The following is a 21,011-nucleotide window of genomic DNA, read 5'->3' on the forward strand; positions in this document are numbered from 1 at the left end:
CACCTCGTTTTGTGATCCTTGGTATCCCAGTCACAAAACTTGGAGGGCACACTCGAGATTGAAACATGACTTTGAAAAGTTCATTGAATCTCAAAAGAATCTAGGAATCTCTAAGAACCAATCGAAAACCTAATATTTAATATTTCGCTTTTCATGGTGGAAATTGGTGAATCGTCATTCACCTACCTTTTAAATATGTTATAGCTTGGATTACGGCATACCTCTTCTAAGTTATAATATATTGTGATTGGATCCTAGCCTTAATATTACATTTGGGTGCTTTATTAAGGAATCTCTTAATATCTAAACTAATCTTATCCTCTTCCTTCAGATGTGTTCTAACAATGCTGCTTCTGGCTCGAATCCTAATGGCTCCTTTACCCTTATGAACTTGTGTGGGAAAGTCACTTTTGAAGGATCCAACTTCAATGAATGGATTAGAAACATCAGGATGATTACCCGCTATGAGGACAAAGAATATGTCCTCGACAAGGAGCTTAAGGAGATTGATGAGACCACTGCAACTCCCCAGGAGATCGCTGACTTTCAGGCACATGAAAGGGAGGCTACCAAAGTGGCATGCATCATGATGGCCATGATGTCAACGGAACTCCAAAAGTCCTATGAGGACTTCTACCCTTTTGAAATGCACCAAGATCTAATGGAAAGATGCCATCAAAGTGAACGACAAGATAGGTATGAAATCATCTGCTCCATGATAACAACCATGATGAAGGACGGGGAATCCATCACGAGCCACATGCACAAAATGCAAAGGTATTTCGATCGCTTGCTGAAGCTTAATGTGAACTTCCCCGACGAGCTTGCAATAGATATCATTTTGCACTCCTTACCATCGTGGTATGATCAATTCCGCATGACATATCACATGAATAAGGAAGAGGTCACACTCAGCAATCTTCAGGGTTTTCTCAAGACCACATAAACAGGTCTTAAGGGGAAGTCGGTTGTTAACACTCCTACTCGAAACTTCGCCCCGGTTTTGGCAATCGGGAAAAGTCGAGGGAAGAAGAGAAAGAGCTCTTCGAAGGGTACCAAGGCTAGGACCCTTGATGGCTCTTCTTCAAGAGGAACCAAGAAAGGTTTCGTCACTCCTTCTTCTGACCCAAAAGAGGATGAATGCTTCTATTGCCATGAAAAATCACATTGGAAGCGGAACTGCCCAAAATACTAGCAAGATGTGAAGGATGGGAAAGTTAAACCTAACCATGCAGGTATTTACACTATCTTATCTAATAACTCACCCCCTTCTAACTCTTGGGTCCTTTTACCGGTTGTGGTATTCATATCTGTTCTGATTTGCAGGGACTAAGAAGAAGTGAGAATGTGGAGCAACGAAGATTAAACTTAATCACGGGGAATAGGAAAGCTTTACCTGTCACCAAGATTCGAGTTTATAATTTATTGCTAAGTAGTGGGTTTAGTTTAGATTTGAATAAGTGTTGTTATTCGCCAGAAATGGCAAGAAAATATTATTTCCTTTCATGCATTGTATAAACAAGGTTTCACCTTTTTATTTGATAATGAAGTTGGTTCAATTAATGCTTCCTTTAATAATGTTCTTTATTTTAAAGCATTACCTTGTGATGCTGTGTATGAAACAGTATTTGTGGTTGATAACTTAGGAAATAATGTATTGTGTATTGATTCTGTTAATAATAACTTGGATAAAGCATCATTATGGCATTGTCGTCTTGGACATATAAGCAAGAAACGCATAGGCTAACTCAAAAAGGATGGAGTCTTGGAGTCATTTGACCTAAAGTAAGATGATAGTTATGAATCATGCTTACTTGGAAAAATGACAAAGTCACCCTTCACAGGTTCTTGTAAGAGGGGTAAAGGTTTGTTGGATCTTGTACACACGGACGTGTGTGGGCCCTTCAAACATGCCACAAGGGATACTAATCAATATTATTTGACTTTTACTGATGATTATAGTAGATATGGATATGTCTACTTAATCAAGCATAAGTTAGAGACTTTCGAAAAGTTTAAGGAATTTTAACAGGAAGTCAAGAATCTTTTGGGCAGGAACATTAAGATGCTTCGATCCAATTAAGGTGGTGTGTATCTTAGTTCAGAGTTCCATGACTATCTTAGGGAATGTGGGATTGTCTCACAATTGACACCTCCCAGGACACCGCAGTTGAATGGTGTGGCTGAGAAGCGTAATCGAACCTTGTTGGATATGGTTCGTTCCATGATGAGTCGAGCTTTGCTACCAATCTCATTTTGGGTGTATGCTTTAGAGACTGTCGCCCATATCCTTAATCTAGTCCCTACAAAGAAAGTTGCCAAAACTCCTCATGAGATGTGGATTGGTAAAGTACCCAGACTAGACCACATCAAGATTTGGGGTTGCGAGGCTTTCGTGAGACACGATACTCATGATAAGCTCGAACCTCAAAGCAAGGTGTATTTTCATCAGCTACCCACAACAATACTTTGGTTACCTCTTCTACAAACCTAGTGAAAATGTGGTCTTTGTAGCTAGGAGGGCTTTCTTTAGAGAGTGAGAGAGAGAGAGAGAGAGAGAGTCAAGCTGTAACGACCGAAAAATTCCAACCAATTTAAATTTTTCAAAAACAACCCGATTCCATTAAAGTTATTACAAAAAGGTTTTCAATACAATTTATTTAAAGTATTCCCAGAATCACATCACGACCAAAAACATGTGGAGCGGTACGATCACGCCTTTGCCTTGCCACGGTCTCCTGAAGAACCTGAAAAACATAAAACCACAACTGTAAGCCCGAAAGCTTAGTGAGATATCACCAAAATACCAACCACATATACCATACACGCATAACATGCCATATCATATCCGATCACAAAACAGCCATGCACTTCGGGTCTAATGTGTGACTGGTCCGCCGCACCGGCCAACAGTCCACCTGGTCCACCCTCCGAGTCTAGCCATATACATCGGGTCTGCAGTGTGAGTGGTCCACCCGCACCGGGCCTTCAATCCACCTGGTCGACTCTCTGAGTCTACAGTATGACTAGTCCGCCCGCACCGAGCCTTCAGTCGGCCTGGTCCACTCTCCGAGCCTCGGCACGTCTGGTCCGCCCTCTTGTGGCCTACAGCCTATCCGGACCGCTCGCTTGGCCTTCGGGACAACCGGTCCACCCTGGGTATCTAGGCCTACAGCACAAAGCAGGACCCACCTCAACCCAACTTCATTCCAAACAACCATGTGCACATAAACATACAATCATATAACAATTCATAGTCAACAAACCGATCAAACAGATCACATAACATATCATCATCCTAGCCAGGATACCGACCTAATAGGTCACTAGCATAACATCACCCTACATCTCAGGATAACGATCTCAACCAGGTCTCTAACATATACCATCCTAGCTACCAGGATGCAACATATCAAAGCAATAACATACAACAAATACCCGGATCTCAATCCGATAAAGGGCCGGCCTTGGTGCCTTAGACCCTGTTGATATAGTGAGGATAACTCACCTCGAAACTGCCGACTGAACAGATAACCCAAGCTGCTCCGATCACTGATACGGTCTCCACCACTGGACAACCACCAAGGCACTGAACTCAAAACAATATTCAACAATTACCAAAATGTCACTGGAAACCAACTGGTCAACCCTTGGTCAAAGACAAGGTCAAAGTCAACTCCTGACTGACTCTACTCGCCGAGTCAACCCGATGACTCGTCGAGTCCCCATGCTCAACATTTCCTTCAATCCGCGACCCAACTCGCCGAGTCACCCTGAGACTCGCCGAGTTCAACAACTCTGAGTCCACTCGCACACAACTCACTGAGTCACCCCTTGACTCACCGGTTCACGGCTCAACCAGAAAAGATTCGGACTCTTCGACAAGACTCGCCGAGTCCAAGAACAGACTCATCGAGTCTAAGGCTATCTTCAACCTAGTCGCCGAGTTGTTCTTCCAACTCGCCGAGTTCCAGGCCATCTTCATCCAACTCACCGAGTTGTTCTTCCAACTCGCTGAGTTCCAGACTATCTTCAAGCAACTCGCCGAGTCCACCCATGTGACTCGTCGAGTTCCACCGGGTCTGAATCCATACAGAGGCTTTCCAAGCCATGAAGATGATCCAAACCATAGATCTACCCTTACTAATGCCACCCATCACGTAAAGTGGCAAACTTTACGTGAATCCAAGGAGATCTAGGCATTTTCACTCTAGGGTTTGGGTTTGGGACAAGATAGCTCCCTCAATCACTCATCAATAGGGACTTTATGACATACAAGACCAACCCAAGCTTAGATCTGAGGTAGCATCCTCAGATCCAAGCTTCTATCTCAAATGAGATGTCATATCAACCTCCACACATGAACCCATGAAGAAAATAGCTTAAGGAAATGGTTCCTTACCCTTAGAATGAGCCCAAGAAACTGTAGATTCCTGATTCCCCCAAGCTTCCTGATGCAAGCCTCCAATCTTCAAGCTTAAAGCACCAAGTATCCTTCTCCAAGCTCTAATTCACTCAACAATGTGGTCTCCTCACGAATTTAGGGCTTCTGGAACTCAAGGAATGATAAGGAGGCTGGGGAGAAGATATGATGCTCTTTATATAGGGCTCAACCTCCGGATTTAGGGTTTTCTCCACTCAGCGCCTACTCGCCGAGTCCATCCTCTGACTCGCCGAGTCAGCCACTTAACACACAACCAAAGTCGCGACCCTACTCGCCGAGTCCACCCATGGACTCGCTGAGTTCCCCTTCCCAAATTATTCTTTTAGCCCATCAACCTTACCCTTGATATTCCGCGATGTTACAATTCTCCCCCACTTAAATTAGGCTTCGTCCTCGAAGCCTGCGACAACTCAACTCCAGAAATACTCCTGTCACGCACCACCTGGCATTAACCAAAACAGGTTCCTCAAGGAACAACCATCGAAACTCGAAACTCACTTTCTCCTTTCTTGCGGTGTACCGACCACCACCTCAAGCCGGCCACCGGCTTTACCCTCTGATAACCCTACTTAACAACTGAGTACTACCCATGATGCAGCACTGCTCCAAATCGCAACCATCACTCAACCCATATGAGCTAGAAATAACCATGCACCACCGAATTCCCGATCTGAGCCCAACTCTATCCATTCCCTGCAGACAGAAAGGCACATTCTTCAGAGCAACTCCCCTGAGTTATCCTCTTGTAATCACATACGCACGCTGAACTAGCTCTAGCACCCTCGGGTTGGGAAAACCCATCACACTGACGACACCTCCAAACATCCCCCCATGATGAATTACCACTACATACACCCTTCCTTGATCAAAATCAAACTGGGAATCCAAGACTCCATCCCTGCATCCCTTCCGAGCCTCTTGGCTCTACACCCTCGGAATTCTTCCGAGACCTCCACAAACATCCAAACATGATGTCACTCCATGCCACTGCCACTATCATGCTGCTCAAAGACCAAAATGGGATCACTCTAATCATAACTCTGCTCTGCCGCTTTCACTTCCGGGAATTTGCACTCCCTCTCAGAGTTACAGTCCTCTCTCTTTCCTTTACCAGGGAAATCCACTTGGCCGCCTTGTCACTACGACAAGTGCAACGGTGTTCGCCCCACGCTACAGCACTCCTTCATAGCGTAACCGCTATCCATCCAACACACATGATCTGACTCTGCTCGCAAGGACTCTCGAGTCCATGCACCATCTCCACTAATCAAGATCAATACTCAGGGCCAGACCTTCTAATGCTAACACATCGCAACATACTCAATCCATTTCCTCGAACCGATCTATCAATACCTGTAGAGTCTTCAGCATGACTGGACCGCCTTAACAGGCCTTCAGCTAATCTGGACCACTCTCAGAACCTTCAGCCAATCTGGACCGCCCTCCAGTGCCTTCAGTCTGGTTGGACCGTTCTCTGAGCCTTTGGCCTGACTGGTACGCCTACCGGCCTTCAGTCTATCCGGACCGCTCAACTAACATTCATCATTCCGAGCTATCTCTCAGGGAAATCCTCCTATGCATACTGTTCTAGCCCTCTAGGGGTTCCGAACTCTATCTCCATCACACATAATCGATCCGGGCCTGATCCCAGGCCCTTCACAATCAAATGCACTAGGTCTGTATCCCGCCCCGCATGCCCGACACTTACTCCTACCAGCCTACACTTTGGGCTGACAGAACACTGCTGAATCCCAAACAGCTAAGCAACCTCACATGCTCATCGATCTTCCGGAGAATTTTCCAATTCTCCCCCACTTATAGCACTGATTAACAACCACCGATCGTTATCACCGACCACCCAAAACAACCCTGCACAAAACCATCACTAACACGTGGACTGATTCCAACTAGCACTAACAACCTTAAAAAAAAAATCACATTTCCACACTAATCATCCTACTCGAAAGAAACTCAATCTGCAGCTAACCACTCCTCAAAAAGCAGATGCTACCCGACATTCAGACCAACGCCAGATTTCCACTAATAACCCTCATGAATGATAACCAACGAAATGCCCAAACAATAACCCATAACCATACCACAACTCTCAAGAACAATGAATACCACACCGAAAACCACACAAAGATACTAGCACCGAAACAATACTCCACAATAATCACAAGATAAGAAGACATCAATAAAGAAACATACCCACAGCTGCATCCGACACTGCTCTGACCTCCTCTGCTATAAGCTGAAAAGCACGACCCTGAGCCCTTGGGGGCTCCGCTCCACCCTGACCTCCACCCGTGATCCTCAAAGTGGTCGGCGCTGGAGCCTGCACCGGTCCTGCAGCGAGCTGTGGACAGTTGACCCTCAAATGTCTAACCTGATGACAATGATAACAAATCCTCAAATCCCGAACCGGCGCTGACTGCCGACAATCCCTCGCATAGTGCCCCTCCTTTCTGCACTTGCGGCATGCACCACCGGACCTACAAACTCCGGTGTGACTCCTCCCACACTTCCCACAAGTGTGGCTACTCAGATCTCCCACTCTAGAACCAATGGTCTTGGACCGTTTTGGCGCCGGCTGTAACTACACTGGAGCCTGCCTCAACTCACGCATCTGCAACTCAATCTCTAACTCGCACCGCCTGGCGGCCTCCTGCAACTCCAACAAAGTCTCGCACCTCTGCGTAGACACAAACTGCCTGATATCCCTCTTGTGCATGCTCAGATATCGGGACATCTGAGCCTGCTCCGAAGCAAACTCAGGGCAAAACATCGCCCTCTCAGTGAACATCTTGGTGATCTCAGTCACCGACTCTGAATCCTGCTTCAGCTCAAGGAACTCCTGAGACAATCTCTCCCTCTCAACTCGTGGAACATAACGAGTGCTGAACATCTCTCTGAACTGATCCCATGAAACCGCAGCCCTCTGCGCATCCGAATATGACCCCGTGGTCAATCTCCACCAATCCTTCGCCACGAGGCTCAATAGGTTCAGAGCACACCTCACCCTCTAATCAGGAGGGCATGAACACGTGAAGAAACACCCTTCCACGTCAGATAACCACCTTATAGCAACAATCGGGTCCTGAACTCCATCAAAGGTGGGAGGCTTCGTATTATCGAAGTCCCGATACTGAAAACCCCGACCAGCTCCTCCCCCTGCCGCTGCTACAGCCATTATAGCCACCGCGGCAGCCGTCTCTGTGAGAGCTGCATAGCGCTCATCAAAATACTCAACCATGGCGGTCTTGATCGACCCAAACAGTTCCGGCAACTCAGCCAGGAACAACGTAGCAATCTCATCACGCAGGATCTCATGAATCCTCGCATCTAACTCGCACGTGCTCATCTGACCAATAACCTCGGGCGGCACAGACCCGCCCGGAACTCCCTCTCCTGCTCCCGATCCTGACCCGGATCCACTCCCAGCATGCCTCGGAATCTCCATACTGAAAAACACCACAAAATCTCAGACATTTCCCACTATCCCGGGAACTAACTCTCTCAACCCAACCCTAGAGGTCATGGTTTCCCTGATACGCGTATGGGTCCTGTGCTTTCAGTAGTACGGGTCCATACTACCTTCCACACCTACCCATATTTGTATGAAGTACCACCACAACACCCTAGTGAAAACATGCATAACAACGCTCAACCCTCACTGCTAGAGGAACACTGGAAATCTCTCACAAGGAAACCCTAGGCTACAGGCATCACAAATCAGGCAACATTATCATGAAATCCCGAAGATCCCTAGCCTACCACTAGCATGCTATTCTAACAAAGATCAAACACAAATATCATGTATGGTATTTTGGGGTTACTTACTGGCTCCGGCTGATCGTACCTCCGCGTCCTCCTTTACTCATTTTGAAAACCATTTTAAATTCTCTTTTGAAAACTCCTCGATTTGAGACTGGAGTCACACGAGTGTTCCTCCAATTCACTCAAACCAAGGCTCTGACACCAACTTGTACGACTAAAAAATTCCAACCAATTTAAATCTTTAAAAAACAAACCGATTCCATTAAAGTTATCACAAAAGGTTTTCAATACAATTTATATAAAGTATTCCCATAATCACATCACGACCAAAAACATGAGGAGCGGTACGATCACGCCTTTGCCTTGCCACGGTCTCCTGAAGAACCTGAAAAACATAAAACCACAACTGTAAGCCCGAAATCTTAGTGAGATATCCCCAAAATACCAACCACATATACCATACATGCATAACATGCCATATCATATCCGATCACATAACAGCCATGCACTTCGGGTCTACTGTGTGACTGGTCCGCCACACCGGCCAACAGTCCACCTGGTCCACCCTCCGAGTCTAGCCATATACATCTGGTCTGCAGTGTGATTGGTCCACCCACACCGGGCCTTCAATCCACCTGGTCCACTCTCTGAGTCTATAGTATGACTGGTCCGCCCGCACCGGGCCTTCAGTCGGCCTGGTCCACTCTCCGAGCCTCGGCACGTCTGGTCCGCCCTCTTGTGGCCTACAGCCTATCCGGACCGCTCGCTGGGCCTTCGGGACAACCGGTCCACCCTGGGTATCTAGGCCTACAGCACAAAGCAGGACCCACCTCAACCCAACTCCATTCCAAACAACCATGTACACATAAACATACAATCATATAACAATTCATAGTCAACAAACCGATCAAACAGATCACATAACATATCATCATCCTAGCCAGGATACCGACCTAATAGGTCACTAGCATAGCATCACCCTACATCTCAGGATTACGATCTCAACCAGGTCTCTAACATATACCATCCTAGCTACCAGGATGCAACATATCAAAGCAATAACATACAACAAATACCCGGATCTCAATCCGATAAAGGGCCGGCCTTGGTGCTTTAGACCCTGTTGATATAGTGAGGATAACTCACCTCGAAACTGCCGATTGAACAGATAACCCAAGCTGCTCCGATCACTGATACGGTCTCCACCACTGGACAACCACCAAGGCACTGAACTCAAAACAATATTCAACAATTACCAAAATGTCACTGGAAACCAACTGGTCAACCCTTGGTCAAAGACAAGGTCAAAGTCAACCCCTGACTGACTCTACTCGCCGAGTCAACCCGATGACTCGTCGAGTCCCCATGCTCAGCATTTCCTTCAATCCGCGACCCAACTCGCCGAGTCACCCTAAGACTCGCCGAGTTCAACAACTCTGAGTCCACTCGCACACAACTCACCGAGTCACCCCTTGATTCACCGGTTCACGGCTCAACCAGAAGAGATTGGGACTCTTCGACAAGACTTACCGAGTCCAAGAACAAAATCATCGAGTCTAAGGCTATCCTCAACCTACTCGCCGAGTTGTTCTTCCAACTCGCCGAGTTCCAGGCCATCTTCATCCAACTCACCGAGTTGTTCTTCCAACTCGCCGAGTCACCCCGAGACTCGTCGGGTTCAACAACTCTGAGTCCACTCGCATACAACTCACCAAGTCACCCCTTGACTCACCGATTCACGACTCAAACAGAAAAGATTGGGACTCTTCGACAAGACTCGCCGAGTCCAAGAACAAACTCGTCGAGTCTAAGGCTATCTTCAACCTACTCGCCGAGTTGTTCTTCCAACTCACCGTGTTCCAGGCCATCTTCATCCAACTCGCCGAGTTGTTCTTCCAACTCGTCGAGTTCCAGCCTATCTTCAAGCAACTCGCCGAGTCCACCCATGTGACTCCCCGAGTTCCACTGGGTCTGAATCCATACAGAGGCTTTCCAAGCCATGCAGATGACCCAAACCATAGATCTACCCTTACTAATGCCATCCATCACCTAAAGTGGCAAACTTTACGTTAATCCAAGGAGATCTTGGCATTTTCACTCTAGGGTTTGGGTTTGGGACAAGATAGCTCCTTCAATCACTCATCAACAGGGACTTTATGACATACAAGAACAACCCAAGCTTAGATCTGAGGTAGCATCCTCAGATCCAAGCTTCTATCTCAAATTAGATGTCATACCAACCACCACACATGAGCCCATGAAGAAAATAGCTTAAGGAAACGGTTCCTTACCCTTAGAATGAGCCCAGCCAACTGTAGATTCCTGATTCCCCCAAGCTTCCTGATGCAAGCCTCCAATATTCAAGCATAAAGCACCAAGTATCCTTCTCCAAGCTCTAATTCACTCAACAATGGGGTCTCCTCACGAATTTAGGGCTTCTAGAACTCAAGGAATGATAAGGAGGCTAGGGAGAAGATATGATGCTCTTTATATAGGGCTCAACCTCCGGATTTAGGGTTTTCTCCACTCAGTTCCTACTCGCCGAGTCCATCCTCTGACTCGCCGAGTCGACAATTAACACGCGACCAAAGTCGCGACCCTACTCGCCGAGTCCACCCATGGGCTCGCCGAGTTCCCCTTCCCAAATTACTCTTTTAGCCCTTCAACCTTACCCTTGATATTCTGGGATGTTACACAAGCGGTGAAGGAACTTCAAACCCTAGCACTCAACTTGAGGAGGAAACTCCTATTGGGCCAATTGACAAGTCTGTACCTCTGAGGCATTCCACAAGGGTTAGGAATGCACCTAAGCATTACTATGGATTCCATATTACTGTGGAAAGTGATACACTTATCAGTGATGAGACACTGATAGGTCTGGATGAACCTAACAGTTACGCGGAAGCCATGGCAGGCCCTGAGTCAGCCAAGTGGAAAGAGGCAATGGACAGCGAGATACAGTCCATGTATGACAATCAAGTTTGGAAGTTGGTTGAGAATGTACCTGGTCGTAAGACAGTAGGGTGCAAATGGATCTTCAAGAAGGAGACCGACATGGATGGTAAAGTACACACTTATAAGACACGACTGGTTGCAAAGGGTTTCTCACAAACTCCGGGAGTTGATTATGATGAGACCTTTTCACCAGTGGCCAAGATTAAGTCTATTAGGGATCTGTTAGCCATAGCCGCATTTCATGACTATGAAATGTGGCAAATGGATGTCAAAACCGCTTTCCTTAATGGAAAGTTGGCTGAGGTTGTCTACATGAGTCAGCCATAGGGTTTTGTCAATACAGAGTACCCTAATAGAGTGTGTAAGCTTAATAAATCCATTTATGGGTTAAATGAAACACCTCGCAGATGGAATCTTTGCTTTGATGACAAAGTCAAGGAATTTGGCTTTTCTAGGAGTGAAGATGAATCTTGTGTATATGTTAAGGCTAGTGGGAGTATAGCTAACTTTTTGCTATTGTATGTGGATGATATACTACTCATAAGAAATGACATCCCAACTCTACAGGAAGTTAAGTCCTCTCTTGGGAAGTGTTTCTTTATGAAGGACCTAGGAAAAGTTGCCTATATTCTAGGGATAAGGATCTTGAGAGACCGGAGTACAAGACTAATTAGACTTAGTCAGAGTACCTACTTGGATAAGGTGATGAAGAGATTCAGCATGCAGGACACCAAGAAAGGAGAGTTACCCATCCAGAGTAGCGCCAGATTGAGTAAGACACAAAGCCCTAGTACTGAGGCTGAGATAGCAGAAGTGAGTCAAATACCTTATGCTTCGGCTGTAGGATCGATCATGTATGCTATTACGTGTACTCGACCTGATGTAGCCTTTCCCTTGAGCATGGTTAGCAGGTATCGGGGGAACCCTGGCAAGGCCCACTAGACTGCGGTAAAGAATATCCTCAAGTACCTACGGAGGACTAAGGACTGGGTCTTTACCCTCGATGGGAGTGATGACTTGAGAATTTTAGGGTATAGTGATGCTAGCTTTCAGACTGATAGGGATAATTTCCGCTCACAGTCAGGCTGGGTCTTCACTCTAAACGGAGGAGTAATTTCTTGGAAGAGTTCCAAGCAAGAGACAGTGGCTGATTCAACTTGTGAATTAGAGTATATTGCAGCTAGCGAGGCAGCAAAGGAGGCGATATGGCTGAAGAACTTCATTGGAGACCTTTGAGTTGCACCAGCTATTAAAGAGCCAATGGAAATTTTCTGTGATAATGAAAGCATTGTTGCCTTTGCCAAGGAACCAAGGGATCACAGGAGATCCAGACACATCGACAGAAAATACCATTTTATCAGACATCGAATAGAAGAAGGACTCATCGTGGAAAAGAGGGTATCATCTCGGGTTAAGCATCTCCAGCAGATCTTGGAGTTGCCAGTAGATCCCTCACGAAGGGACTGACTTGGGGTAAGCATCTCCGTTGGAGACCTTGGAGTTGCCAGCAGATCCCCTCACGAAGGGACTGGCTCGGGTTAAGCATCTCCATCATGCTCGAAGCATAAGGCTGAAGGATGATATTAGATTTAGTAGTTTGATAACCTCGAAATTTGTAAAGTGTAATTAAGATTAGATGATGAATAAAAGGTGTTTTATTTATGAGTAAAGTGTTGCTATCTCTTGTCGATCGTTTACTATATTTCTTTTGCATGTTTTCACTTCCAGAATAATTATGTTTGGTATATAATATTATTCAAACCTCCACAGTCGGTCATATGTCGGAAGTAGGTATGAATCATGAGTGCTCATAAGTTCTGTGCATTGGACTCAACCCACGCTCATTGGAATCAATTCATGGAATTTATCTCGAGTGATCGTGAGACGGTAATATCATATAAGTCATCAAACCTAGAGATATGATTTTTTTACTTACGATTTGGTTATGCATTGATTGTACGAAAACGCATTGGTAACTCGATGTTATAAAACATGTTTTTGTGTATAATTCAATGAGTGGTCGAACAAACATATGAGTCGAAATTTATCTGTTCCTTCTTGGATTAGAAGCTGATATCTGGGCCCCTCGATTATTTTGTTTTGACCTATGTACCGGGCCCGGTCAGAACTAAGTTGATGTGTTCAATTAAGTTCTTTGTCAAACAAATCGGAAATCGAGAAACAAACAGCTAGACAATAAGTAAGACATTGTTCCATGTATTTGTACGGTTGGTATCTAGAACACAGGATTATATGATCACCTATCTTAAATGGCGTATCATCATCTTCTCAGTTCCAAGAGACCTTGAAAGAGCTACGATCGTTGATCGGTTCCTGAAGTACTGCAGTTATAGTTATTAGACTTATCCAAGTAGGAGACTGTTGGATAAGGTGTCTAATTCCATAACTATTTCTGGTAAATACTTGACCCGATCTGGCATGGTCCATTTTGGTTGCATGGCACCATGCAATTGGATAGACTAAAATGAGAAATAACACTTAGAGATTATTAATATATTATAAGTTCTAATATATTAATAATATTATTTAATTAGTTTGATCAAGAATTAATTTAAAATTAATTAAGTGATCAAAAAGATAACTAATTAAGTATATGGGTTCATAATGTATATCATCCATATCTTGTATAGTGGGCTAAGAGGCTCCATGGATTATCAAGTTGGGTTCCACCCATAGGATGCTCCATGGGAGTTACAAACCCATGGGTCATGGAAATGAAGAGTCATGACACATTTGGGTTTGGATGGTGTAACCCTAGATGTGTCAACACTATATAAGAATCCCATTCTCCACCAAAATCGGCTACACATATGAAACAAGAGTGCTAGGCCGATTTTAAGAAGTGTGTGTTCTCTCAAAAGTCTTTCCAAGAGCATTTGGTGTTGTGTGAAGCATTTGAGGGATCACACTTGGGGTGCTAGGCTCACAAGGTTTCAAGGAACATAAGCAACAATAAGGTAAGTTATTCTATCTTTCATACAAGTTAAAAATTGTTCGCCGTGTATGCTAGATAGGAGTATAACCTTGGAATTCAGCTATGCATGATAATTAGACAAGCATAGATCCAAGGTTATTAGGGTTGCATGTACACATAGGAAGTGTTAGAATGCTCAAAACCCATCAGTGGTATCAGAGCCTAGGCTTGTTTGTTTGTTATGTGTGCAAAACTGTTGAAAAAAGTCAATATTGTGCAATCTGCCTGATGAACTCGCCGAGTCCATGGGGGGACTCGCCGAGTTCATCTGTAAATTCATCCTACTCGCCGAGTAGGTTCGTGCACTCGACGAGTAGGAGCCTCAGAATGCAAATTTTCACCTTTTGTTGCTGGAAATGGACTAGAAACATTACCCTAAATTGTTTTGGTACTTGAAAACTTGTTTTAGATGGTGTAATGTTCATGCTAATCCATTTAACTTTACATTATCAAAAATACAAAGTTTTAAGTGTAATTTTTGATTGATGAAAGTGTTCATATTCATGATCTTGATCTTATGATGTTTAGATGATCATAGGAATTGTTTGTAACCTATGTGGTAGATTAATTCATGATCATTATGTGTTTTAATGGAGTCCATAACTTGTCCTTAAGTTATGGAAAACCAAAATTCACTTTGTTAAAAGCCATTAAAAGAACACATGAGTTATAAAAATGAAGTGTCTTCATTTTTAATACTCTAATTAACTCATAAGTTACACGAAATGAAAAGTTTTGAAAGTTTACAAAACTTGCCCTCAAGTTTTGGAACAAGTAAAGTCTTGATAAAAACTTTAGTTCCAACCCTTAGAATTTTAAAAGTTAAAATTCAACCCTTATACTTTATAATATTATAAGTTAATAATATATATATATATATATATATATATATATATATATATATATATATATATATATATATATATATATATATAAGAGCAAGTCGTCTTACCGCTAGTATGCCTCATTCACGAAGCCGGTCTATAAGGGGGGTATAAGGTTGTTTCCTATAAAATGGAATATTAATGGGTGTCCACTCTCACCCACCGCTTCCTTGATCGGTGGAGGTTCGTTAGCCGAACGGTTAAGGCAAGGACTTATAAATGATGGGTTTTGAGCATTCTAACACTTCCTAACTGTACATGCAACCCTAATAACCTTGGATCTATATTTGTCTAATTATCATGCAAAGTTGAATTCCAAGGTTATATTCCTATCTAGCATACATGGGGAACAATTTTTAACTTGAATGAAAGATAGAATAACTTACCTTGTTGTTGCTTATGTTCCTTGAAACCTTGTGAGGCTAGCACCCCAAGTGTGATGCCTCAAATGCTTCACACAACACCAAATGCTCTTGGAAAGACTATTGAGAGAGCACACACTTCTTAAAATCGGCCTAGCCCACTTGTTTCATATGTGTAGCCGATTTTGGTGGAGAATGGGATTCTTATATAGTGTTGACACATTTAGGGTTACACCATGTAAACACTAATGTGTCATGACTCTTCATTTCCATGACCCATGGGTTTGTAACTCCGATGGAGCATCCATGCAGCATCCTATGGGTGGAACCCAACTTGATAATCCATGGAGCCTGTTAGCCCACTATACAAGATATGGATGATTTACATAATCAACCCATATATTTAATTAGTTATCATTTTTATCACTTAATTAATTCTAAATTAATTCTTGATCAAACTAATTAAATAATATTATTAATATATTAGAACTTATAATAGATTAATAATCTCAAAGTGTTATTTCTCTCATTTAGTCCATCCAATTGCATGGTGCCATGCGACCCAAATGGACCATGCCGAGTCGGGTCAAGTACTTACCAGAAATAGTTATGGACTTAGACACCCTATCCAACAGTCTCCCACTTGGATAAGTCTAATAAATATAACTGCAATACTTCAGGAACCGATCGGCAATCGTAGCTCTTTCAAGGTCTCTCGGAACTGAGAAGATGATGATACGCCATTTAAGATAAGTTATCATATAATCATCTATTCTAGATATCAGCCGGACAAATACATGGAACAATGTCTTACTTATTGTCTAGCAGTTTGTTTCTTGATTTCCGATTTGTTTGACAAAGAACTAAATTGGACACGTCAACTTACTTCTGACCGGGCCCGGTACATAGGTCAAAACAAAATCATCGAGGGGCCCAGATATCAGCTTCTAATCCAAGAAGGAACAGATAAACTTCGACTCATATGTTTGTTCTAACACTCATTGAATTATACACAAAAGCACGTTTTATAACATCGAGTTACCAATGCGTTTTAGTACAATCAATGCATAACCAACTCATAATTAACAAATCATATCTCTAGGTTTGAAGACTTATATGATATTACCATCTCATGATCACTCGAGATAAATTCCATGAAGTGATTCCAGTGAGCGTGGGTTGAGTCCAATGCTCTGAACTTATGAGCACTCATGATTGTTGTAGCCATGTCCAACACCTTAGCCCTCTACAACCAATGATGACAGTCTTGATAAATACCTACTTCTGACATATGATCGACTATAGAGGTTTTAATAATATGATATACCAAACATAATTATTCTGGAAGTCAAAACATGCAAAAGAAATATAGTAAACGATCGATAAGAGAAAGCAACACTTTACTCATAAATAAAACACCTTTTATTCATCATCTAATGTCAATTACACTTTACAAATTTCGAGGTTATCTAACTACTAAATCCAATATCATTCTTCAGCCCTATGCTCCGAGCATGCTAGAAATGCTTAACCCGAGTCAGTCCCATCGTGAGGGGATCTGCTGGATTCTCATCCGATGATACCCTCTTTGCCACGAGGAGTCCTTCTTCTATTCGATGTCTGATAAAATGTTATTTTCTGTAGATGTGTCTGGATCTCCCGTGATCCCTTGGTTCCTTAGCTAAGGCAACAACGCTTTCACTATCACATAAAATTTCCATTGGCTCTTTAATAGCTGGTACAACTCCAAGGTCTCCAATGAAGTTCTTCAGCCATATCGCCTCCTTTGCTGCCTCGCTAGCTGCAATATACTCTGATTCACAAGTTGAATCAGCCACTATCTCTTGCTTGGAACTCTTCCAAGAGATTGCTCCTTCGTTTAAAGTAAAGACCCAGCCTGACTGTGAGCGGAAATTATCCCTATCAGTCTGAAAGCTAGCATCACTATACCCTACAATTCTCAAGTCATCACTCCCATCGAGGGTAAAGACCCAGTCCTTAGTCCTCCGCAGGTACTTGAGGATATTCTTTACCGCAGTCCAGTGTGCCTTTCCAGGGTTCCCCTGATGCCTGCTAACCATGCTCAAGGCAAAGGCTACATCAGGTCGAGTATGTCACACCCCCAAACCAAGGATGGCGGAAATGTCCGGGGGTGGAGGACTTCATGTAGAGTATCACAACAACGAGTATAATAGTGCTCAAAGTAAATACAACCATCATAAATATAATTGAAAAAAAAATTACACCAAAGTATATGTTTACATGATTCAAATCAATTACATTATGATACAAAATGAACTGTTCGACGATTTATCGTCCCATCCTCAAAACGTGGTTGATTTCCTGTTTCACTGAATTCCTGAGAATACAAGTAGTTTTGAAAAGTGTCAACACAAAGGTTGGTGAGTTCATAAGCTTTTGACAGTAAGAGTTTGAAAATCGATCTTTGTAAAGAGATGTATGTTACCAAGAAAAATCCAATATTTTCCTTACAAAAGTTATGTAGTCCTAAATACCAGCACCGAAAATGAACAACTATTTGTCATACTTAAAAATATAAAAGTGGTTTTAAATCCGCATAAAACCCTTTCTGATGTGAGAAAGATCCCGTAATGAATGATGTGTAGTCTTAAATACCAAGACCGAAAGTATACAATAAAGTATGTAATTGTTGATGTAAAAAGTGATTTTAAATCGACATAAATCCCTTTTTGATATGATGGCGTATAAGTATTTTTCCATACTTAAAGTAATTTCAGTGAGCTAAATAGACATAACTCGCGAATTTAAAGTTAGAACCCGTAAATCTTATGATTTGTTAATACCAAATGTGAGCTATCATAACCATACTTGACATAGACGGCCTCGTAATACGACGTTCTTCAGGCGTCGCTGTTAAATGACACTTGACACCACAGACCTGCCGGTCTAGCTGTTGCAAGCAGCTCTGGTGTGGGTTTGTCAAACCCAATATAGATCTATACACAACTATCACGTTCTCCCTACAAGAGACTCTGGTTACAATTTACAGGACTTTTTGACTTTGTTACTTTGGAAGTAACCCGAAGGGAATGACTCACAAATTTATTCATTAACAGATTTACGTGAACTAAACTGAAAACCTTTGGTAAATAAGTTTGAGAAGTAAATGATACATAAACTATACCTATTATAGTTTATCCAAAACGTTTGTAATGTATAAGAATTCTTTTATGAAAATGCCTTAATGCTATGAATCCATAAACTATGCTCATTATAGCTTAATATACGTGTTCTAAATGAATGAATAATATTATCATGAATGACTATGTTTCAGTTTATGATGATAAACTAACGAGGAAAACACATTCAATATTTAGTACTTATCGTTATACACTTTGCTCAACATAATACAAAGTGTTATGAAAGTTATAAGCTGTTAACTAATTTTCAACCTTTCTACACTGTTTTTGAAAAGTCATAGAAAAATCATACGAAGTTGAAAACTAAATCCGTAAACTCTGAGAGTTCCCAAAATGTGTCTAGTTTACTCATAATTTTTATCATGATTTTTAATGATCCCTAATTTGGGTGAAAAGGTCCATAATCACAGACTGGTCCGGATTGGTGTTTGAAATGATAGGCAGTTTTTGTAAAATTCACCATAAATTGTAGAAAAATCGTATGGAGATGTGCAAGTAGTCATTTTAAATCTAAGAACTTGAACTACTTACACCTAAAACAGTTTTGAAAACAAAAATGGTTAAGTCGTCCAAAACAGTCCGTGAATGGAGTTGAACGTTTCTGATGAAGGCTGTTAGAAAAGTTTAGTTATGTTCTTGGTGTTTTAACTTGTATTCCCCCCCCCCCCCCCCCCCTAAAAACTTGAGAAAACATGAAAATGTAGGGGGTATGAACTCACCTTGAGTGATTTCAGTAGGTAAGTGTTGAAGAAGAGAAGTGTTCAACCCAAGAACACTTGAAGAATCACTTGAAGATTCGAAGATCTAACAAGAATGTGATGATGTTTGTGTAAGCAATCTATGATTTTGAGTAGGAGGATGTGTAATAATCATAAGAAAGATGATGATACTTACTAATTGTAGGAGAAAAGTCTTGGAGTATGCCTTGAAATTATTGAATTAGAGAGAAAAAGATGAGAGAGTTTGGAGTGTGGTTCTTGGTAAAAAAAAAATGAGAGAATGATTAAAGTGTGAGGAGAGAGGATAGATGTTCCAACCCTAAGAACGTGGGAATAGTTGAAAATAATGAGAAAGGACCTATGAAGTGACTAGGGATGGGCTGGTGATGAATAGTGACATGGAGTGGTATGGGAGTGGTTGCTTGTGTCATACAAAATAAGTAAAGTCAACACTCTACCTTTGTACTTCACCCATTCTCTTTTGGATAAGGTTTTATCCTTAAAAACATGATTAATTAATAGTTAAGGGTCCTTATATGTTAAAATAAAGTTTTGGGTGAAAATCCCGTGTTAAAACAATTAAAAACAGGCCTAAAACGCGAATTTAGTCGAAAACTGGGAGAAAAAGCATTCCCAGCGAGACCTCTCGGTCCTAGGCCGAGGTTCGGTCCCTAGGCCGAGGTTCGGTCCTTGCTGGTGCTGAGCCGGAAGCGAAGTGCGAACCAGAAGAAGAAGGCGAAGGCGAGGGGCTCAGTCCGAAGGCTCGGTCCGAAGGGTCAGAAGCGAAGGTTCGGTTCGGTTCTTTGAGTGAGGTTCGGTTCGGTTCTTTGAGTGACGTTCGGTTCGGTTCAGCAGCCTTCTTCATCAGGAGGGTTCGGTTCCTAAGTGGACTTTCGGTTCCTAAGAGGGATTTCGGTTCCTAAGAGGACTTTCGGGTCCTAAGAGGGGGTTTCGGTTCCTAAGAGGACTTTCGGGTCCTAAGAGGGGTTTCGGTTCCTCAAGCCCGTTTTTCGCGTAGACTTCCGCTTTTGGGCTGTTTTCGCCAAATTCGAGGGTCGGAATGCCCCGAGTGATTATAGAAAGTTGAGAGAGATTTTGAGAGAGATTCCACATACTTAGAGAGATTTGGGAGAGATTTGACATACTTGGAGAGATTTCACATAGAAAGAGATATTTGGGAGAGATTTCACATTCGTAGAGAGATTTGGGAGAGATTTGACATTCTTGGAGAGATTTCTCATACAAAGAGAGATTTGGGAGAGATTTGACATTCTTGGAGAGGTTTCTCATACAAAGAGAGATTTGGGAGAGATTTCACATACTTGAAGAGATTTGGGAGAGATTTGACATTCTTGGAGAGATTTCTCATACAAAGAGAGATTTGGGAGAGATTTCACATACTTAGAGAGATTTGGGAGAGATTTGACATTCTTGGAGAGGTTTCTCATACAAAGAGAGATTTGGGAGAGATTTCACATACTTAGAGAGACTTGGGAGAGATTTGACATTCTTGGAGAGATTTCTCATACAAAGAGAGATTTGGGAGAGATTTTACATACTTAGAGAGATTTGGGAGAGATTTGACATTCTTGGAGAGGTTTCTCATACAAAGAGAGATTTGGGAGAGATTTCACATACTTAGAGAGACTTGGGAGAGATTTGACATTCTTGGAGAGATTTCTCATACAAA

Source organism: Lactuca sativa, chromosome 4 (genome assembly GCF_002870075.4).
Source record: "Lactuca sativa cultivar Salinas chromosome 4, Lsat_Salinas_v11, whole genome shotgun sequence".
Lineage (NCBI taxonomy): Eukaryota > Viridiplantae > Streptophyta > Magnoliopsida > Asterales > Asteraceae > Lactuca > Lactuca sativa.